The sequence below is a fragment of the Odocoileus virginianus genome, chromosome 21, assembly GCF_023699985.2.
Source record: "Odocoileus virginianus isolate 20LAN1187 ecotype Illinois chromosome 21, Ovbor_1.2, whole genome shotgun sequence".
NCBI lineage: Eukaryota > Metazoa > Chordata > Mammalia > Artiodactyla > Cervidae > Odocoileus > Odocoileus virginianus.
This window is the reverse complement of record NC_069694.1, coordinates 18,195,155-18,208,512: the sequence shown is the minus strand read 5'-3', so window position 1 is coordinate 18,208,512 and position 13,358 is coordinate 18,195,155. Positions and strand designations below refer to the sequence as shown.

The 13,358-nt window shown below is 42.3% G+C and overlaps 1 pseudogene; it reads right to left on the bottom strand.

Annotated features, from left to right (window-relative positions):
* Window positions 1-8,763: 8,763 nt before the first annotated feature.
* Window positions 8,764-13,358, bottom strand: part of LOC110139640 (large ribosomal subunit protein eL22 pseudogene) — a 72,569-nt pseudogene continuing 67,974 nt past the window's right edge.

Genomic DNA, 13,358 nt, shown 5'->3' with positions numbered 1-13,358 from the left:
CCAGTCTGTTGTCCCATGTTCAGTTCTAACTGTTGCTTCCTGACCTGCATACATGTTTCTCAAGAGGCAGGTAAGGTGGTCTGGTATTCCCATCTCCTTCAGACTTTTGCACAGTTTATTGTGATCCACACTGTCAAAGGCTTTGGCGTAGTCAATAAAGCAGAAATAGACGTTTTTCTGGAACTCTCTTGCTTTTTTGATGAGCCAGTGGATATTGGCAATTTGATCTCTGGTTCCTCTGCCTTTTCTAAAACCAGCTTGAACATCTAGAAGTTCTCGGTTTACATATTGCTGAAGCCTGGCTTGGAGAATTTTGAGCATTACTTTACTAGCGTGTGAGATGAGTGCAATTGTATGATAGTTTGAGCATTCTTTGGGATTGCCTTTCTTAGGGATTGGAATGAAAACAGACCTTTTCCAGTCCTGTGGCCGCTGCTCAGTTTTCCAAATTTGCTGGCATATTGAGTGCATCACTTTCACAGCATCATCTTTTAGGATTTGAAATAGCTCAACTGGAATTCCATCACATCCCCTAGCTTTGTTCATAGTGATGCTTTCTAAGGCCCACTTGACTTCACATTCCAGGATGTCTGGCTCTAGGTGAGTGATCACACCATCATGATTATCTGGGTCGTGAAGATCTTAAAGGACATCAAGATGTTCTGACGTGAAGATCAATAAAGGACAGAAATGGTATGGACCTAACAGAAGCAGAAGATATTAAGAAGAGGTGGCAAGAATACACAGAAGAACTGATTAATAGAGACATTATTTTTACTGGATCAAAGCGAGGAATACTGCATTTTAATAAGATTGGACAAGTTACTTCGGGTGCCAAAGTTCAGGCTTTTAGCAATGGTGATACAAGTTCATACAGATTCTCAGATAACCACCCACCTCCTATTTCTGGGGTGGAAGTTCACAGGTCAGTGCTGATTGGCCATCTTCTTGTTGCTGCGGACCTCTCTGGCCATGTTACTGGGAAGGAAAGTAAGAATTTTAGTTGTGAGCTGGAAATACTATTACTTTCTCTGTGCTCAGTTACTTGTGCATCTTGATGTTTTGATCATCTTTGAAGCTGTTATGAGGTGACATGAGTGCCAGCTTCCCAAGTTCTGCTTATCAAGCCATGAACACATATCCATTGACAGCCTGTCCATGTAATGAATTGTCCAAACTGGGAACACTCTACAGAGTGAATGTGCATGCTGGGTTGTTCAGTTGTGTCTGACTCTTCATGACCCTTTAATTGTAGACCGTCAGGCTCCTCAGTCCATGGGCTTCTCCAGGCGAGGAGATTGTAGTGAGTTGTCATGCCCTCCTCCAGGGGATCTTTCCAACACAAGAATCAAACCCGCGTCTCCTGTGGCTCCTGCACTGCAGGCAGATTCTTGACTCGCCGAGCCATCAGTTATGCTGAGAATAAGGGTAAACTTGGACTGGCTTGAACAAACTGCTTTACTCATACCCTATCCATTGAACACAGGCTATTTACAAGCGCGGAGATTATATGTAATATGGAGACATGGAGACCCACCCAGGTCACTACACGCAACCAGGCATCATCATCCCCACTAGTCAACACAGTGGTCTGCAAATGCATCTGTACTCTACCTCCTATAGTTTGTGAGATCTTTGTAAACCCCTTTAAATGTCTGATTCACTTGCTTTGTTTGAAATTACAAAGGTTGAATGGCTAATTGCCTCATAGGAAGTCCCTTCAATTTTTCTCTTGGCTAAAAATTAAATAAATGAATCATTCCTGCTTTATCCCTATTCAATATAATTAATTCAATCTTTTGCATTTTCATTTTCTCCATGTTCCATCATTTGAAAGACACAAACAGAAGTGAACTCTTTTAAAATTAGTGGAATAATTGTGCTGCTCATGCTACTTTGTGAGAAGACTGTTGAAAAAAATACCATGACCTGATCTCAAACATTAAATGGTTTAGAAGTGAGACCTTCAAAATCTGATTGAAGAGATCACACTGAGAATTGTTTTTATCTTGGTTTATATGATTTCTGATGTGCCCTATCTCCCCATCACAGTGCTTTACTCTTCGAGAATATTAAGCATGGATTTTTAGTTAATTAGTTAATACTATGGGTAGATTCATTTTTATATTTCCAACTCATTGTTTCTGGCATTGAAGGGTATCATATATAAACTTCAATTTTACAGCAAATAATCTGACCACTGAGATAACCTGGAAAGTGCTTCAGTAATTGTTTCTCTGCATACAAAACTTGTTACTACTATGGAGGAAGAAGAAATTTCAGGGCATTCCAAGGCGCCCAAGTTGGAGAAAAGGGCTCTGATTGCCCGTTTCATAAAACATAATTTTTAGAGTTTGCTTAATCCCAAAATTTTAAGTGTTTTTTATATCCATAAACTCTCTTCTTTCCAAAGGGGCTACCACTCCCTGGTGGTAAGGTATTCACAGAGACATTACATATAGTAATTATAATAAAAATGGCATTCTGTAGTTTCACAGCAGATTATAATTTACAAAGTAGTTTTGCATGCTCATTATCTCACATGACCCTCTCTACAACCATCGATAAAAGTGTTTTTGGCAGAGGATGTTATGAATTTGTAAGACCCTAGTTTCTTTTTCTCCTGGGCCAACACAAGTTATTTTCCAGGCTTCTTTGGAGTCATATATGCCCATTTGTTGTTGTTGTTTAGTTGCTAATTTGTATCCAACTGAGACCCTGTGGACTGTAGCCCACCATGCTCCTCTGTCCATGGGATTTCCCAGGCAAGAATACTGGAATGGGTTGCCATTCCCTTCTCCAGGGGATCTTCCTGACCCAGGGATTGAACCAGATATCTTGTGTTGCAAGCAGACTGTTTACCATCTGAGCCACTAGGGAAGTCCTACAGGTAGTGAAGTTAAGTGTTAAGTGTTAGTCACTCAGTTGTGCCCGACTCTTTGAGACCCCATGGACTGCAGCCCACCAGGCTCCTCTGTCCATGAGATTTTCCAGGCAAGGATACTGGAGTGGGTTGCCATTTCCTTCTCCAGGAGATCTTCCCAACCCAGGGATCAAACCCAGGTCTCCTGCACTGCAGGCAGACTCTTTACCGACTGAGCTACAAGGGAAGCCCAACAGATAGTGAAGGGGATGACAAATCTGTAAGATGAAAGGAGCCTGCATCCCTGAATACCTGCATGGAAGACAATGTTAAACACCCATACTGAACACTAGGTGAATAAGAACAACCTTCTATTGTATCGAGCCACTAAGATTCTATTGTGTTTATTTTAGTCACTCCCTATCTTTATTAAAATAATTTTCTAATAGTCATTTTATTCATGAAATAATGAAGATCAAAAAGGTAAAGTTACCTATTTAAGCTCACAGAGTCAGAAATATGCAGTTGTAGACAATCTAAAAGTTAAACCAACTTAGTTTTTCTAATTCCAATCAATGCCAGTGTACTTGTCAACACATTTCAGATGTCACTAATGAATATTACATCAAAAACTTATAATGTAATGCCATAAATTTAGCTAAACACCTAAATGCCTAAAATGTAATAAGCCTTTCATGGTCAGGAATAATGTGCATCTCAAACCATCCAATAGGATATTTAAAAAAAAAACAACATATTGAAGAAAGAAAAGCTTCAACATCTCATTTCATTGACTAGTAAAACTGGGGCTTAGTGAAATCCAAAATTAGTGACCAAGACTGCAATAAGCAAGTGGTATAAGGTGATAGAATGTGTTGTCAACAATTAAAATGAGGCTTACTATCTTCAGTGCCTTTCTGTCGACAGATCATGTCAACAGAAAACAAACAAGCAAAAAAAAAAAAAAAAAAATGCCAAAAAAGAAGTCAGCAAAGAGAACTTTCCTAGTGTTCTCTTTGTTAATAAGGCTGTAAAGAAAATCACTGGGCCTCCAAATACTGAATGTCTGGATGTCATCATTTCTGAGGATGGAACCCTGGAATTTGGGTTTTAATGAGCTTCCTGATGGTTTACAGACTTGCTGAGGCCCTGCTAAATGGTCGGGTAGATTCCCACTAAAGGTCTAATCTCAAGTGTTATTTCATTCTCTATCTATAATCCTCTTCTCTTTCAGAGGAACTCAGAATTGATACTGTGAGATTTTTTTCAGGTGAGGAATATTTGAGGCAAGGGGAACAGCAGAGACATTGGCTGTCAGGATGCTGTGTAGAGTTGACAATAAAAATCAGAAAACCAAATAATGCCATAAATCCTGGGCCCTAGAGGCAATAGGGCAGGCTAATAGGGCAGGATAATTCTACACAAAGTCACAATGCTACTAGTCTTTCTTATTGTATGTCACATTAGTGTCAGTTCAGTTCAGTCACTCAGTCGTGTCCGACTCTTTGTGACCCCATGAACCACAGCACGCCAGGCCTCCCTGTCCATCATAAACTCCCGGAGTTTACTCAAACTCATGCCCATCGAGTTGGTGATGCCATCCAGCCATCTCATCCTCTGTCGTCCCCTTCTCCTCCTGCCCCCAATCCCTCCAAGTATCAGGGTCTTTTCCAATGAGTCAACTCTTCGCATGAGGTGGCCAAAGTATTGGACTTTCAGCTTCAGCATCAATCCTGCTAATGAACACCCAGGACTCATCTCCTTCAGGATGGACTGGTTGGATCTCCTTGCAGTCCAAGGGACTCTCAAGAGTCTTCTCCAACACCATAGTGCAAAAGCATCAATTTTTCAGCACTCAGCTTTCTTCACAGTCCAACTCTCACATCCATACATGACCCCTGGAAAAACCATAGCCTTGACTAGACAGACCTTTGTTGGCAAAGTAATGTCTCTGCTTTTTAATATGCTATCTATGTTGGTCATAACTTTCCTTCCAAGGAGTAAGCATCTTTTAATTTCATGGCTGCAGTCACCATCTGCAGTGATTTTGGAGCCCCCAAAAATAAAGTCTGACACTGTTTCCACTGTCTCCCCATCTATTTCCCATGAGGTGATGTAATCTGAGCAAATCTTCAGTTCAGTTCAGTTGCACAGTCGTGTCCGACTCTTTGTGACCCCACGGACTGCAGCATGCCAGGCCTCCCTGTCTAGCATCAACTCCCGGAGTTTACTCAAACTCATGTCCATTGAGTCAGTGATGCCATCCAACCATCTCATCCTCTGTCGTCCCTTTCTCCTCCAGCCTTCAATCTTTCCCAGCATCAGGGTCTTCTCAAATGAGTTAGTTCTTCACCTCAGATTATCAGGAGTAAATCTTAGGGCTCCACATGGCCTGGTCTCACTGTAGGATCATAGTTAACTGGTTATAGTTCAGCATTCTGAAATAATAGAGAAATGTTATTTTATTTGATTGTTTTCAATAAAGTCAAAGATGCTCCCCTTCATCATGCATGATAGTATTTCTTAAATTCTTTGCTCACACTCCTCTCATTCTCCTACCTGTTTGCCACAGCATCTGTCCATGCTCAATTTTTGTTTTCTTTCCTGTCTTTTAATTTTCCATGAAATGCTTCTGCACAGCCATTTCTGTGGACCCCAGTTTCTGTCACTCCTTGTTTACTTTGACAACTCTGTAAAATATTTCCTTTATAGGTAGATGGAGATGGGTTGAATAAAAGAAGGACGTTATATATACTCATATATAAATTATATTTTCCTCTGCTATATTTGAAAGGTAAGGATGGAGAGAAAGTATTTTGAAACAAAGTATAAGTAAGTTATGAAATCTTTGCTTAAAACCAATTAGCCTTTGACTGCATATTAAGCAGAAGTCATTAGCTTTATTGGAATGAGAACCAATAAGCCTTGATCATTTCTACTTTCAAGTATATGGCCTTTGTAAGGCCCATTGAGGCTCCATCAGGGTTGCTTGAGAGTCACCATTAAACAGTCAATGCTTTTCAGTTTTGTAAAATAATAAGGTGCTCTGACCCATTGCTAGATAAAATATCTACCCACCCATCATCTATTGCTGATCACCCCATCAAACTCAACACATTCACTCTTTCATGGAGACTTATTACAGCCAAATGAAGCAACTGAGAAAGAACATTTATTTAAGCCAGATATTAGCAAAGTTAATCTGAAGAAATTATGTGAGAGCTGCCTTGCCAGCACCTACTATCACAGAATACTTGTGGGATAAATAAAATCGATACATCTTGGAGGTGAAGTTTAGGAACCTTCATCTTGACAGGCACGTGAGTATACATGAGGAAGCTGCATCATTGGAGGTAATTCAGTTTAATGAAGAATGTCTGCAGTAGCGAAGAACTGAAAAACTTATGGCAAATTATACACAACAAAAGCTACCTTTTCCTCCTACCAGCCTTAAAGGATCACATAAAAAGGACACGGATTTAGCTTTGGAGGCGAGGTGAACCTTCCGTAGGAAAAGGACTATGAAAGGTAAGATTGAAGGCTCAAGGAGCTTGCCAGCTGCAGGCAGGAGGTGTGTAGGAAGCATAGCACTGTGTCTGGAGGAGGAAGAAGACAGAGAGGATATGACCTCAGGCCAGAAGCCCAGCACAGTGATAGGAACCTGGGGCCTGTTTACAAGAGCTACACCTAGCAGGTGGAATTGTTAGAACTTCAGCTCGTACCCCTAAGGAGCAGGGAGGGAAGGCCAGCGGTCCTCACCTTGGGACACCATCACTGGGGCCCTGCCGGGCTCCCCGCAGGCGTGACCTCAGGCCTGGAGTGGGGTCGTTTCACATGCGGGTGCTGGAAACCCAGGCCAGATGTTGCCCCTTGTTCAGGTGGTCAGGCTCTTCACGTGCCCCACTCTGACCTGGACACAAAATCTCTTCCCTTCCTCGGCTTCTCCATGAAGACCGTCTCTCTGTGTGGGAATTCTGCTGCTTGTACAAGATGCCTAGGGTTGGAGTCTGGGGGTGGTGAGCACACAACAGAGCCCAGGGTACTTCACACCCTCAGACACAGGTCTCTTTTCTCCCCAGACTTCTTTGAGTGTGCCTTCCCATGTGCTGAATTGCACATAAGTGCTCTTTCTATAGCACAGAATGATTGAATGTCAGGAATTTCACAGGGTTCAGCTTGACGAGCATTTTCCCTTTGGTTGAAATAGTTTGCAAGATATTTGGTAGTCATATTTAAATACTATATTTGAAATTCCACTTATTGGAAGAAGCATACTGCTTGAGCCTAAAATCTGATATGGATTTGAAACCTTGCTTATACATTTTTTACTGTGTTACCTTGAAGAGGCTATTCCATTCTCTTTGCCTCAGTTTTCTCCTGTATAAAATAGGAATTAGATATTTATAGGAATCAGAGGTTTGGAGGGAAGGATTAAATGCACTCCCCGATGAGAAAAGTGCCTCACACAGGGTCATCACACAAGTAAACCTCCCCAGAAATGTGCTATTGAGGTCCATGGAGACAACTGTAATTGGGTCACCCGTAGCATATTAGAAGTGACGGACTGCACATTGTCAATCAACACCATTTAGAAGTTACTGAGCCCAGTTTGGGCTTCCCTAGTAGCTCAGCTGGTAAGGAATCTGCCTACAATGCAGCAGATTCTGGTTCGATTCGTGGGTCAGGAAGATCCCCTGGAGAAGGGATAGGCTGCCCACTCCAGTATTCTTGGGCTTCCCTTGTGGCTCAGCTGGTAAAGAATCTGCCTGCAATGTGGGAGACCTGGGTTCCATCCCTTGGTTAGGCAGATGCTATGGAGAAGGGAGCAGCTACCCACTCCAGTATTCTGGCCTGGAGAATTCCATGGGCTGTGTAGTCAATGGAACACAATGGAGCGATTTTCACTTCACTGACCTCAGTTCAGTAAAATGAAATCTTAGCTGTGACCTCAATCTGCTTGGCCCTGTGCTCAGGCCTGAGGATGAAGGTGAGGTCTTCGCAAAGTGCATCACTTTTTGGTTTTTCTCTTTAACTTTATAGGGAGCTTGCTGAGATTCTTAACTGCACCTGATTAATACGTAGGAATGAGGAATGTAGAGAACACATTTTAAAATATTAGCAAACCCTGCTTGATTTGGTTTTAGAAAGAGGCATTGATTTAAATAGGGAAACCTTTTCTCTCAAGGTTATGTTTTTGAAATATCAGGCTACAGAGCACGGGTGCAATGTCATATATTTTGCCCATTTATGTGTTCCCCAGATACTGCACCATGTGTGATCTTGCTCAGCCATCCAAACTGTAAAATAAAAGATTACCGAAACATTATTGGGGATGTATAAGAAATTGCATTGCGAGTCATAGCTGATTTTTCAGTCCTTGTTTTTCTGTTTCAGTTGAGCCGATGATTCTCGTTGTTTTTTTTTTTTTTTTTGTGGTCTGAAATCCCCTAGATGGCACTAGAGAATCCTGTATCTAAGTGGTTTATATAATACTCCTAAGTAGATGAAGAGAAGTAATTTTTATTTTTCTGCAAATAAACGTTAATAAGAAGTTTAACAGGATGGGATGCAATGTGCAAGGTTAACATTTATGTATTCTGTATGCTAGGTGCTCCTTGAAAGTAAAAATTGGTGATTTTTTTAAACTGTGGGTGTCTCAGAACTGGGTTTTGGTATTTTAATTAGTATGGAATTCATTTGGTGCAGACATAAAGACGCATAGAAATAGCAGAGATCCTGAGGCTGATTCTTGACCAAAATGGCACTCATGTTAGAGCCATAAAATATAATATCTACATCTCCTAGGATGGGAAGGGGTGGGTTTTTAACCCTCGTCTCCCGCATTGGCAGGTGGACTCTACCACTGAGCCACCTGGGAAGCCCAAATTTTATTCAAGATATCATACAAAATATTCATCTTCCTCCTCTTCTTTATCTCGATTAAACTGGAGTAATGCAATTTGTAACTTTGCAACTATTTGTAACCAATCACATAGATTATGTTTCTCCAAATATTTTTGGTGAGATATTTCGAATACCTTTTGAAAAAAGGCAGCTCAGAAGTTACAGTAATCTCACTTTTGCTTCTTTCGATTGTTACAGCATCTCCATTAGGATTTCCAGCTTTTCCATTCACTTTGATTCTTTCCTGAAGAAACTGCTCTAAACTGACAGCATCCATGATTCCATCTTTGACAGGATGGGAACTGTCAACAGGAAATGTCAGGACCGGCTTCTTTTCATTTCCCCTTTTGCCACAAGCTTTTTCATAGGAGCCACAGCTGCAGTGTAGGCAGATAGCGAGCTGGGTGAAGGGAGTGGGTTTAGGTTGGGTCCCTGAATTCAAGTGGCTCAGAAAATGCACAGGTGTGATGAGTGAAGAGGCCCGGCTGTAAGACTGTGGGGTTAGTGGTCTGTATGGCTGAACACACAGCCGTCAGGAGGAGGGGCCAGTGAAAAACAGCAGTCCTGTAGGTGCAGGGTGGCCCGTAGGTGTGAGCTAAAAACTTGCGTAAATTTCATCCTCACAATTTTCAGATCGGAAACTAAGGCTGAGATAATGACTGACCTTACTCAAGGTTGCAAAGTTATTTAGCGATAGAGTTAGGCTTCTAATTCCACTACTCTGATTTCACCCCTTCCCCTCTCCCCCTATAATTGTACCATCATCTGCCAAAGTTGTCTCTGGCACCCCACACCCATCATAGTTCTTTCCTTGCCCTCCCTTCAAATGTCCAGAGCCCTTGGATCATGTAACAGCTGGGTCTTCTGAGCTGCAAGTGGCTTGAGTGTCCCCCCTCCCCCATTCAAGAGCCTTTAACAAGGATAACACGCTTCAAGTCAGGCAGTCCCAAGGTTTGCTAATTTGCAGCTCAGTGATGTCATCACAGGCCCAGGATTTTTCCATTTTTTGTACTTTGCCATTTTCCCATTTTCAGTTTTTGCCTCCACGGGTGAAAAATTGCTGTGGTAGCTCCACATTTCACATAGACACAAGCACACCCAGTGATGAAAGAGAACTCTTCTGTCCCTGGCTCTCTTTCATTTAGTGAGGAAATCTTTCTTAGAAGCTCCAAGTGGATTTCCCTTCAGGTCTACATTGGCCAGACCTGGATGACTCTGGCCACCAAACCACGGCTACTAAGGTAAAGAGACAACCAGATTGCCTGATGGAGGTGTCCCTGCCCCAACAGACGGATTTAGAAATGAGTAGGGCTGTTCTAGGTTTACAAAGTGACTACATGCCCTATTGCAGTACTTAGGATCCAGGATACAGGAAGGAGAAATATGCTATTCAGAGGAGTCCCTTGTGATGAAGAATTATGTCACCCAAATGCCAACAATACGCCTGTTGAGAAGCCCTACCGCTCAATCATGCTCTGCTATGGTGCCATTGGTAAGGTAGTGGACCCTGAATTAACAGGAAAGAAGCGAGTTGTGGCTACTGAGTCAACAATCAATAGCTCCCTCCTTGTTCTTGCTCTAGTCCTGCATCACCACTTTTGGAATTCCATACAATGTGTAAGGTCAAGTGCTCAAAGAAGGCCAGACTTCCCAGGTCTTTTTGTAATCAGTTACAATCAAATCAAAGAGAATATAATAATTATCAGGAGTTCACTTGGATGACACGCATGGGGAAACAGCTGTTATCCTTTTTGAAAATAAAAATGAAAGCAAATAGTGCTTTAGTTGTCACTGGGGTGGGCTTCCCAGGCATCGCTAGTGGTAAAGACCCTGCCTTCCAATTCAGGAGATGTAAGAGACTTGGGTTCAATGTCTGGATTGGGAAGATCCCTGGGAGGAGGGCTTGGCAACACACTCCAGCTGGAGTGGAGATTCCCATGGACGGAGGAGCCTGGCAAGCTACAGTCCATGGGCTCACAAAGAGTTGGATATGAATGAAGCCACTTAGCATGCACCCACAGGGTGGGATGTAGATGGGTTTGTTTGTTGGTTTGTTTTGTTGCAGGGTTGAGAGGGTTGGCGGACGGTGCACGAGTGTGGCAAAGTAATGCTTAAAATTATCCAAGCCAGGCTTCAGCAATATGTGAACCGTGAACTTCCAGATGTTCAAGCTGGTTTTGGAAAAGGCAGAGGAACCAGAGATCAAATTGCGAACATCTGCTGGATAATCGAAAAAGCAAGAGAGTTCCAGAAAAGCATCTATTTCTGCTTTATTGACTATGCCAAAGCATTTGACCGTGTGGATCACAATAAACTGTGCAAAATTCTGAAAGAGATGGGAATAACAGACCACCTGACCTGCCTCTTGAGAAACTTGTATGCAGGTCAGGAAGCAACAGTCAGAACTGGACATGGAACAACAGACTGGCTCCAAAGGGGAAAAGAAGTATGTCAAGGCTGTATATTGTCACCCTGCTTATTTAACTTATATGCAGAGTACATCATGAGAAACACTGGGCTGGAGGAAGCACAAGCTGGAACCAAGATTGCCATGAGAAATATCGATAACCTTAGATATGCAGATGACACTACCCTTATGGCAGAAAGTGAGGAAGAACTAAAGAGCCTCTTGAGGAAAGTCAAAGAGGAGAGTGAAAAAGTTGGCTTAAAGCTCAACATTCAGAAAACTGAGATCATGACATTTGGTCCCATCACTTCATGGCAAATACATGGGGAGACAGTGGAAACAGTGGCTGACTTTATTTTTCTGGGCTCCAAAATCACTGCAGATGGTGATTGCAGCCATGAAATTAAAAATATGCTTACTCCTTGGAAGGAAAGTTATGACCAACCTAGACAGCATATTAAAAATCAGAGACATTACTTTGCCAACAAAGGTCCATCTGGTCAAGGCTATGGTTTTTCCAGTGGTCATGTATGGATGTGAGAGTTGGACTATAAAGAAAGCTGAGTGCTGAAAAAATTGATGCTTTTGAACTGTTGGTGTTGGAGAAGACTCTTGAGCGTCCCTTGGACTGCAAGGAGATCCAACCAGTCCATCCTAAAAGAGATCAGTCCTGGGTGTTCATTGGAAGGACTGATGTTGAAGCTGAAACTCCAATAGTTTGGCCACCTGATGCGAAGAGCTGACTCATTTGAAAAGACCCTGATGCTGGGAAAGATTGAGGGCAGGAGGTAAAGGGGACGACAGAGGATGAGATGGTTGGATGGCATCACCGACTCGATGGACATGGGTTTGGGTAGACTCCGGGAGTTGGTGATGGACAGGGAGGCCTGGCATGCTGTGGTTCATGGGGTTGCAAAGAATCGGACACGACTGAGCGACTGAACTGAACTGAACTGAGAGAGTTGGGAGGCCACCAGGAGCTGGTGAACGGCACTGATTTTCTGTCAGATGCCCTGAGTATTGCAGGAGAGAATGAGCAAAGGTGAGGCCTCAGTATCATTTTATGGAAAGAACTCAGGCTCTGAAGTCACAGAGACCTTGCTCAACAAGTTCAGACTTGCTGTGAACTCTATGTGGAAGGTTACCAAAGGTCTCTAAACCGCAATTATGAATCTTCAAAATAAGGCTAACTGACAAATCTTCGCCATGATTACATGGGCAGCAGAAGGCAAATCCCTAGCCCAGTGTTCAGTAAACATCAAGTGCCGCGTCTGTTGTTTGAACATGACATTGTGGTTTGTTTACTTATCCTTTCTCGCTACACAGAGTTGCAAGATTAAGCAAATAAAAACACGTGTATGTGTGCGTTCTAAGTCACTTCAGTTGTGTCCCACTCTTTGGGACCCTATGGACCTTGGCCTACCAGTCTCCTCTGCCCATGGGATTCTCCAGGCAAGGATACAGGAGTAAGTAGCCATGCCCTCCTATACATGTCTCCCAATTAAAATACATGTCTCCCAGTTAAATTTGAAGTTCAGATAAAGAATCGATAATTTATTAGTGTAAGGATGTCCCAAACACTTTGGGATACACCTATCTTAATAAACTATTGTTTGTCTGTCTGAACTTCAAATTTAACTGAGAGTCCTATATTTTATCTTCCAACCCTATCTCTACATTCCATCTCTTCCCTGGATTTTCTCCAGCCAGAGAATAAATAAATGAAGCCCAAATTAAATATCATTCTCTCACTCATGTATTTTAACCTTAGCGGGGACCTGGCAGACCAGTGATGTCAACTTCAGAGTCTTTTGGTGAGCAAACATTCTCTAAGCTTGGAAGGAGAGGACCCTGCCTTGACAGAGTGGATCAGGTCTCAAAAGCCATGTTGGTCTTACGAACTTCGTGGTTAATCTTCTTGCAGAATGTTTTCTTTCACAGTTGGCTGTTCTGTGTCTGCATAGATCTGCAATAAATACTGTACTGCAGTGCTGAAAAGGGAGGGAAAACATTACCATCTGCATCCACAGCTTGCAAATTACAGCTTGCAATCACCTGCTATTAAATAAAGACACTTTAACAATATTTTGGGTTTTAAATTAGCAATTTACATCACAAGACTCTGAAAATACTAGTCTTTTAATACTGCAATTTTCTTTCCTTTTAACCAGGCATCAACATGTA